This window comes from Miscanthus floridulus, chromosome 1 (assembly GCF_019320115.1).
Source record: "Miscanthus floridulus cultivar M001 chromosome 1, ASM1932011v1, whole genome shotgun sequence".
NCBI classification, from domain to species: Eukaryota; Viridiplantae; Streptophyta; class Magnoliopsida; order Poales; family Poaceae; genus Miscanthus; species Miscanthus floridulus.
Window position 1 is genome coordinate 125,056,272 of NC_089580.1, and position 9,626 is coordinate 125,065,897.

At 39.8% G+C, this 9,626-nt stretch overlaps 1 long non-coding RNA gene across 3 annotated transcripts; it reads left to right on the forward strand.

Annotated features, from left to right (window-relative positions):
• Positions 1-213: 213 nt before the first annotated feature.
• LOC136492870 (uncharacterized) lies at positions 214-9,402 on the forward strand. Of its 3 annotated transcripts, XR_010768225.1 has the most exons (4): positions 214-1,257; positions 1,694-1,884; positions 8,815-8,867; positions 9,269-9,402. It is a non-coding gene; the product is annotated as an uncharacterized lncRNA (long non-coding RNA). The 3 variants fall into 3 exon arrangements; XR_010768221.1 differs by lacking the exon at positions 9,269-9,402 and having other exon boundaries at positions 8,815-9,043; XR_010768219.1 differs by lacking the exons at positions 8,815-8,867; positions 9,269-9,402 and having other exon boundaries at positions 214-819; positions 925-1,257; positions 1,694-1,939.
• The last annotated feature ends 224 nt before the right edge of the window (positions 9,403-9,626 follow it).

A 9,626-nucleotide genomic window follows, 5' to 3' on the forward strand; every position in this document is an offset into this window, starting at 1 on the left:
GTGCAAGGGTCGAAATGTGAAGTGCGCATTTTTATCACCTTGTCGGCCTGTGCATTCGAGTTGCTCGCTGCCCTTGATTTCCCGGGCTTATATTTCCTTCTGAGACCAGCTCGGCCCATCTTTCACCCCAGCTTATCTTCTTATGGTAGCAACAAGTAATCACGGAAGCTTCCTGGTCCACTTCCAATTGAGCCCGCGCGAATTCCGGCCGACAGGCCCACTCTAGGCGCATTTGGGTCTTAATGTAACTCGTTAATTACGGCCCAAGCGCAGACTAATGCTGCAGACGCGTAACCTCAGCTTTCTCACCAAAATTAATGGATCTGTCTATTTGGAACTCGACTGATCTGTCCTCTCTGATCACTCATGCAGCCTGCCGCGCGACGCCACTATTCACGCTCGAGACTCGCGCGCCCGATCGCCGGTACCGCTCGCGCTCGCCAGGCCCCGTCGCCCCCTGCCGCGATCGCACCGGTGCTTCGTCAACGCACACAACGAGCTGGGCGAGGCCACAGTGGGCTAGGCGAGGTCGCGTCGGGGTTCTGAAGCGGCTGCGCAACTCCCTGCGCCGCCGACCGGCAACCCCAGATCCGCCGTGACGTGTCGCACCGTCGGCCGGCCGGAATAGGCAACGCGCCGATGCGCCAGGGCGGCGAAGCCCCGCGACGCCGGCCCGGCCAGGAAGACGTTTAACTGCATCCCCCGCGGCACCCTGAAGAACGACGGTGAGGCCAAGCTGACGGCCATGGCGAACTGCTGTGGCGTTGGAGCGGCGATGCTGTGTTCGGTTCCAGATCCAGCGAGGGGAGACGTAGAAAGGTGTTTCTGGCCTGTATCTTTCAGGATTCTATCCTATGTGTTTCCTTTCTTTGGTGATGAATATGAATATCCTTGCTGTGTCGGTGAATTGCTGACTTCTAGCAGGTTTGGTTGATTTCCCTGTAAGGTCGAATGCTGCCATTTTGCTGCTATCCTGGTAGGATTTTCCCTGGATTCGGCATATCAAACAGCAAGTTGATTACTTTGTTTTCTTGATTCCTGAGAGTAAATCTAATGTTACAGTGTATGCATACGCCTATATGATTCAAAGCCTCGTTAATGCCAAGATGGATTTTCTGATGCACCTGTTACGAAAAAGGAATTCTAATGCAGCTAATCTTAAGCTATATTTTTTTTTTCATGATGGCTATGGAACATGAGCATATGATGAGGGGTTGCAGCCCTGCTACTTTCTGAAAAACGGGAAATTTAGATAAGGTAACTACTAACATTGATACATTCGGAAAAGGGATAGCATTTCAGAAAAGGAAGAATAGTATAGCGCCTAACTACCGATTGGCTCTGTTCGTTTCTCTTATAATCCGTCTCTTTCAGCCTGTTTTTCAGCTGGAACAGTATTTTTCTCTCACGACAAATCAGTTGGAACAATATTTCGGTTTGTTTTTTTAGCGAAGCGAACGGGGCTTCTTGCTTATGGATCTTGGAAATACTTATTGCAGTTTATAATATAAGAAAAATTGGGATGGCCTAAGTCATTGAACATTCGGCATGTTCACTGATTGGTTTCTGGACTGGTTTGGGCTGGCTGGTGCTGGTTTGTTGTGAGAGAAAAACACTGTTGGCTGACTAGTTTGGGCTAACTGAAATCAAAAAGCGAACAAGGTGATTGACTTCTATCGGTTTGTGTGTGCAGGAGAGGAAGAGGCTCGTGTTTTGTCCGTGTCCTCAAAGCTCATCTACGGATAAACTAGATAGAACACCTGCTGGATGAAGATACGGATATGGCGGCTATGCATCTGTGGGAGGAGGCCAGTCTGTAAGCTCTTTTGGTAGCCATGCTTCCGGAATATGCCAATGTCCTGCGTTTAACTGTCAACCAAGCAAGTAACAGTCTTTCTTTGATTTATGTGGATTATTATGCCTATAAATCTATTTTGTTTCCCATTTTCTTCAGTATTATTGAATCCTTTTCATAGTTGGATTTGTTTGTTTCCCAATACGAAATCTTTGTAATGGTTAAGTCTTAATAGATTTTATATTTTGGTTGCTTTAATTTGCATGTCTGAATGCCGCTGTAGCATTAGCACGGGCACGCTACTCGTCACACAAATGTAACAAAAAACAAAATATGAGTGATTGAGGCCCTATGGTCAAACGGGTAATCCTAAAGGACAAATCACTCAATTAATAGAAATAGAATTCGAGTGCAACATGACTTAAAATCAGAAGGAATTTATGCTTTAACACAACTCCTTTCCAATCTTTGCACACACCCTTCAAGTACTTAATCATTTTGTCATTAGAAGTTACATTATCAACTGTGATTGTGAATATGCAATCAATACCCCACTCCAGCAAACATTCTTCAACTCTTTTCCAAGAGTTTCTCCCTTGTGATCCGCAACTCAGCAAAAGTTAAGAATCCTTTTCTGCAAATTCCATAAAGATTATGCAACACCTCCGTCCAACTTCAAACACAATAGTTAAAGCACATAAGATCAAGTAATTCTATGAAAATTCTCAATTAAGTCAGAAGAAATCAAAGCATAAAGATTACACAGAATAATGAGCAAAAATTGAAATCAAAACCATGAGAAATTGGACTCAAAACAAATGATAAAAACTCAAAAACAAATAATGCAATACCTAGCAAACACAGCTGATTAATAATGAGCCAACAATGACCCTAATAAACTTTTTTCAATTAGTATTAGATACATCAGTAGTACCTAGCAAACACACCTGATTAACAAACTGTAAGAATAATTGAAGTCTAGTATTAGATACATCAATAATGCCTTTGAACTACACCTGACCACTGTAAATGTAGTTGAACTCTAGTGTGAGTACAAAATTAATTCATAGTAACATGATACTAAATTTGTAAGTGCATTATCATGAGTGGCCATACCTTCTTATTGATCTAAGTGCATTAATACAAAATCACTACTATTAGTGACAAGATGATAATACTGAGAAATAGACAAAAAAAAAACATAAAAGCAATGGGTAACAAATGGAGTGTTATAAAACCATAAAAAAATTCAAATAAAAAGTAAAGCTTGAATTACCTTAAGTACCAACAAATATAGGAAAGTACCAACAAAAATATAGGAAAGTACCAATATTTCAGAACCAACAAAGTATTAGACCAAATGAATAGGAAACAATATGTCAGCAAAGAAGAGTGGGATAATTGAGATGATGAAGCAGTACAACAGTACATCAGATTTGAAAGCGAGAGCCTCCAAACAAACTGAGGGAGAAGAACATTTGGAACCAATATATCACGATGGAAAAAGATAAAGAATGTAACAAATGAACAAATAATCAAAGCATGAGAAATTGACATAAAAATAAATAAGAAAAAAAACAAAAAAATTCTATAGTTTGGAAAATAAAAAAGATTCTAAGGCCATTTCCTCTAACAAAAAATCAAAATAAAGAAATTCCAAAAACAGAAATTTTCTATGAATTGCAAATACTAATTTTTTTTTCTGAGGGCAGTGTATCCAAAACATATCAAATTAAAAAAAATGGAAAACAAAAAATAGAAATTTTCTATGGAATGAAAAAACCAGAAAGATTATGAGAGCATTGCATCAAACAAACAAATCAAAATAAAAAATATAATTGAAACTAAAGAGGTTTTGAAGGCATTGCCTCAATAAAAATACAACATAGCAAACATAGTCCTTTCAAAATATTAGCCAAACATGAGGCTAATAAACTTTTTGCACTTAGTACTAGTTACATCAATGATACCTAGGAATTACACCTGATTGACCACTGTAAGTGTAGTTGAACTCTAGTGTAAGTACAAAATTAATCCATAGTAACATAATAGTAAATTAATTAAGTGCATTTGTCAGGTGGGGCCATTCTTTCTTACTAGATATAGTTTTTTCTACTACATTTAACAAGAAGAAAGCAATATCAGAAACACCATACACATAATCCAAAATGGAAAACCGGAAATCAAATAAACCAGAATGACAGTTGAATAAGTACAACAAAATATAAGCTTTAGACCATCTTTAGTCCTTGCCAACTAGTTGGAGACAAACAGCTAGCCACAAGAAAAGGACTAATACTTCTTACAAGTACTAGCTGTAGAAAATATATGTTCCATAAAAATGACAAAAATCCTAATATTAGAGTCAAGCAATACAACTGAAAAATAGACACACACACACACACCATCTTTAGTCCCTTAGATGCATTAGAAGTACATTAGCAATAGAACATAGAACCAAACAATATATAGATAGAAAATTACCTATTCAATGTCAATATCAACCTTTGCCTCACCCCGCTGCATTTCTAGCAACTCTCTTACCAAAAAAGGGAGCCAACATTTCAAACTTACAAGGACTTACACCAAATGTAGAGAAGACGCTATGTCAACAAAAGAGTAAGCAAATTGAGGTCATGAAGGAGTAGAGCAGTACCACAAATTTGTAAGTCAGAGCCTCCATACATAGGCATTATATCAGATTGATGATCTTCTGCAGTCTTGGTCTTCGAGACCATAGGCTAACATATATCCATACAGATGAAGAAAACATGACACAACGCACTAATATATATTAGAGACCATCACAAACACAATTCACATACACATTAAAACATGAAGGTTCCAAGTTAAAAGAAAAAGGTAGCATTTCAAATATTACAATAACATATAGTATTATAATTAAACCACTAGCCTAAAGGCCAAAGCAACTGGTCCAACACAGCTTCCAGAAAGCATAACTTGTAGATGTCTTCTTGAGGTTATCATGAGCACATCATACCAGACAAGGTAAAAGACCCAAAATCCTATCAACATTAACACTCGGGTAGACGTCTTCTTGTTGAGGTCGAAGATTGATGTTGAGAACACGGTAGAAAGGCATTCTTTCACCTGCCACCTCAAATGAATGCCCAGCCATCAGATTAGCATCTTCTTCATTAATCGCCAAAACATAGACTGCCATTTTTTGAATCTAAGGCAAACTTGTAGATAGACAGAAATTCGATGCCACGATTCTACCTAACAGTTCGAGCAACAAGTTTAACCTTATCAACACTACTCAAGCCCTTAGCAGTGAGAAGGGGAGTTTGTTGTCCAACAACTAGATCCAATTGTTCAACAATAAACAATGAAACAACTTCATTGTCTAAAGTGAATGGAACAACAGCATCAGGAGCTATTGAATTTTTTAGAGAAACAACCTAGATAAATAAAAAAGGATTACTAATACTAATAGAACAAAATTAAATAGGAAAGACAAAAAGGATAAACTTAACTACTAAAAAGCCAACTACTACTAGAGGCCTATTGCCACATCTAAATGTACACCTAGTACAAAGAAGGAAATGGCCTATTGCCATAACTCAACAGGACAAGCAAGAAGCTAACCAAAATGGCAAACTATGCTGCAGCAAAAGACTGGAGAGGGGGAGCAGCAAACTATATTACAACATAGAGAATACAACTTAATTTAGTAAAACTTGTCGCTGCTAAAAAAGCACCCTATAACAAAAGTACAATCTTTTTAGTCTCAACTTACACTTATATTACATACAAATTACACCAAACAAATTGCCATAACTTATATAAATTTCAACTGTAAATGAATCATATAATTAATCAAACCACAAAACATAGGCATCAGGCTACTACTTGACACAATTTTTCAATGAAGCTTGAACGATTGACACTCCATACTAAGGCAAACCTACCTAGACGGTACTGGAACATAGTAAAACAAGACAAAGACACAACAACAAGGTGACATCATCTAAACTAAAAGATAAAATATTAGAAAAAATTAACTGCATCTCTAATCTCCTACAACTAAAAAGAACAAAGTGTGGACATTTTTTGGTGCGACATTTGTTTTGGTTCGTCCGTCTGCCCACGCCTACGATCCCACGACATCTCCTTGATTGAATATTGCCTGTCATGTGATAGGGGAATCACGGCAAAATAGGAAGTAGAAAATTATTGTGCTATCCATATACACATTGCATGTTTGCATGCACCAGCATACATGACAACGAGCAAAAGGAAAGAGAATTAACACAGAAGGAAAGAGAATTAAGACAAAGGAACCTCTTTGCATTTCTGAGAACCTTGCCAAATCTGCGATCCCACGACATCTCCTTGATTGAATATTGCCTGTCATGTGATAGAGGAATCATGACAAAATAGGAAGTAGAAAATTATTGTGCTATCCATATACACATTGCATGTTTGCATGCACCAGCATATATGGCAACGAGCAAAAGGAAAGAGAATTAACACAGAAGGAAAGAGAATTAAGACAAAAGGAACCTCTTTGCATTTTTTAGAACCTTGCTAAATCTGCCAACATTTAATTACTTCCCCTCTTTGCATTTGCAAAAGGGACAACTTTTTCCTCCTTTCATTTGGTTTCACACTCACGTGTTCCATCACCCTCGCTTGCTGTTTCTTACGTGAACCATAGTTGATGTCATCTGTCTTCCATGGCTCAGCCTCCCAATCCGAAGAGAAGGTCTCTACCTCTCCCTGACTAGAGATCTGGACTGCCAGAGGATCTCCTTGAGTCCATCGGGCAGCGTCTCGTGTCAGACCACGACGCGACGTCCTTCCGATCCGCTTGCTCCCCATGGCGCGCCGCCGTCCTGTTCGCGACCTTTGGGCCACTCCTACTGCTCCCGTTTGACCTCGACTTGGACCGCGTAGGCTTCTACTGTGTCCCGAAGAAGAAGGTCTTGTCCAAGACGCTGCCCAACATAAGGTGGCGTGTGGCTCCTTGTGTGGGTGGCTGGCGCTCATGGACGAGGCGGTGTCCGTGACGCTGCTGAATCCATTCGCCGGTGCCCATGCCCCCCACGTTGAGCTCCCGCCAGCAAGCGAACACGTCGTGGTGGCGTCCTCATCAAAACGCGTGTCTAGGGTCTACGGTCGGTGGGCCCTCCATCCCACCAACGACTACGGGGATGTGGATGCCGCAGGCAGAGCTATCAAGCTAGAAGATATGAGGGATGTGTTCTTCCGTGAGATCGTACTCTCGGCGCCGCCTGATGCCATCGGCCGTGAGTGCATGGCCATGGCCATGCTTGGGTGCTCCACGGAGGTCGCGTTCTGCCGGGTTGGAGTCGACAGCGTATGGACGTTGCTCGACACCAAATTGGAGTTCTCTATGGGGTCCATCGTCCACTGCCAAGACAAGTTCTTGGTGATCGACTGCACTGGAGAAATCTCCGTCTGCAGCAGCAACGCCGCCGGTGCTACTCCAACTGTGACACTGCTGCCATCGCTATCGCCACTTGCGGGGCTCTGCCACCGCAGCTACCTAGAATCAAACGGTGAGCTGCACATATTATGGGTGCCATGGTGAGCACGTTCCACGAGACACAGAGCTTCATCTACAGCAGCGTGATCTACAAGTGCAACCTCCACGACCGTACGCCGGAGTGGTCCAGGGTGAGGGACATCGATGATCAGACACTGTTCATGTCTAAACATTTCAATGAAAGCTTCAGCGGAACAAGTGTATCCAAGTACAAGGAGAACAAAATCTACATGTCTGAGCCATTGTATGGGGATCCATACGACTTGGTCCATCGACTGGAGATCGTTGATATTGCTACTGGCGCATTCGAAGTGAAGCCCGTCTAGAAAAAGATGCAGGTTCCGAGGCTCTAGGTTGGATTCGACTCAATCTCTGGAAGCTCTAGAGTTTGTGAGCCTACGACGCCGCGCACTCTGTGACTGTGTTAAATTCATAAACTTTGCTTTTTGGATTAGATGTCACTTTAACGTTGGTATTTAATTTAACAGTATTGTTATCTTGTCGTGCGATCCGTGTGTTTTTAGTATAAATTGTTAGTTATTCTGTAGCAACACACGGGCACGCTACCTAGTATAAAAAAAAGCAAAACTAAAATAAGAAACATACCTTGATCCTTACAGGAATAGCAAAGAAAGCACTGAAAGAGTACTTCCTTAGCAAAATACTTGTAACATTGCAAACTGCCATAAGTTCTTGACCAACTCTAACTTTCCAAGCACAATAGTACCCAGCAAAATGATCCTCATGAGCAGTAACATAAACAGTATCATCGGCCTCATATATGATAACAATATTTGAAATTCTTCACAAAATGTTTCCCATAAATGACCTTGAAAGCATGAGCAGAGACCATCACTTGATCATCAGAATGTCTAAACCTTCTAATAGCCATAAAACAATTCTGGTCACCAACTTTCAACCCAAAGACCTCCTCGACATACTGAGGGACATTCCTCTCTTTCAAGGTGGACAAGTCACGCCTAGGATCCATCTAAAAAAAAACATACTAAATAAAATGAATAATTTACTATTGCAAAAATAAATAACAATAACAAAAAATCAAATAGAAAAAGTGTGCATCTTAAAATCTCGTGAACTATAATCAAATTAACATCCATAGTATATTCTAACAAAAGCGTAATACAACAACATTGTAAGAAAATTACAATCAGAGTTACATACCACAGGTAGTGTCAGCTTGATCTAGTGACGGACTTGTCAGCAACTTCCCTTCATCAACAGAAAAAGAAGCAGCAACCTACAAAAAAGATCCATTAAACTAAAATCAGAAAATCAAAACACAATGAAGCAAAATCAGAATGTCTTTTGTTTTTTTATTTTGATATTATTGGTTCATGCACCGCTCTTACTTTTTTTTTTGCGTTCTCTATGAATTATATATTTTTTTTTGCATTGCCCTCCTAATATTTACATGTGTCCAACTTCTTGCCTCATACATTTGTTTCTATCCTTCTGGTATGCGGAGGTGGAGGTGTAGCCGGAGGCGGAGTCTTTTTTGTTGTCGATTTGTCTTCGTCGGTGAGTACTTCGTTCAGTTTTTGTTTAGAAGTTGTACATGCAGCTATTTTTGTTCTGATTTTATTTTTTCCTCCCCATTTCTTTCTTCTTGTATTTCTACTCTGTTGTTTGGATGTTCATGTGGTGGTTGAGATGGAGGCGCTTGTTGATGATCTTTTTGCATCATCAGTGTGTATTCCTTGTATTATTTGCTGAGAATTTGTATATGCAGTCGTTATTGTTATCTTTCTAGTTGTTTTTTCCTTTTTTGTGCTCCTCCTTGTATTCTGTGTGGAAATAGAATTTGAGTTCAATGGAGGTTGTGTATGTGTGGCGTTGGTGAGTATCCTTCATGTTGTATATATGCTTTTATTTGTTTGCTGACATAGTGTATCCTTTACTTTTGATGTGATTCCTTGCAGGTTGCGAAATCTTGGCTTGCTGCCTCTAGGTATTATTTAAAATTTTGCTCCATATATTTGTTAGTACTTTAAGGTGGTGCACCTTCTCTTTTGGATGTGTAATTTTGTAATGTTGATTATACTCCTTTCATTATTTGTTCTGTAATTCTATCCATTTTGTTCCTCATATATTTTCTAGATCTAGTTCTTCTTTCAAGCATTAGTCATATCTTTTATAGTTGTGTCCAACTGCTTGGATCCAACTAATTGGCAAGGTGTAATGGTGGTTTGAATTGTCATCAAGGTTTTTTATTAGCATTTTTTAATTATGTTTTACTTGTTTTTTTGGGCTTGTTTTCTTCTTGTCAATTTGGTTTAT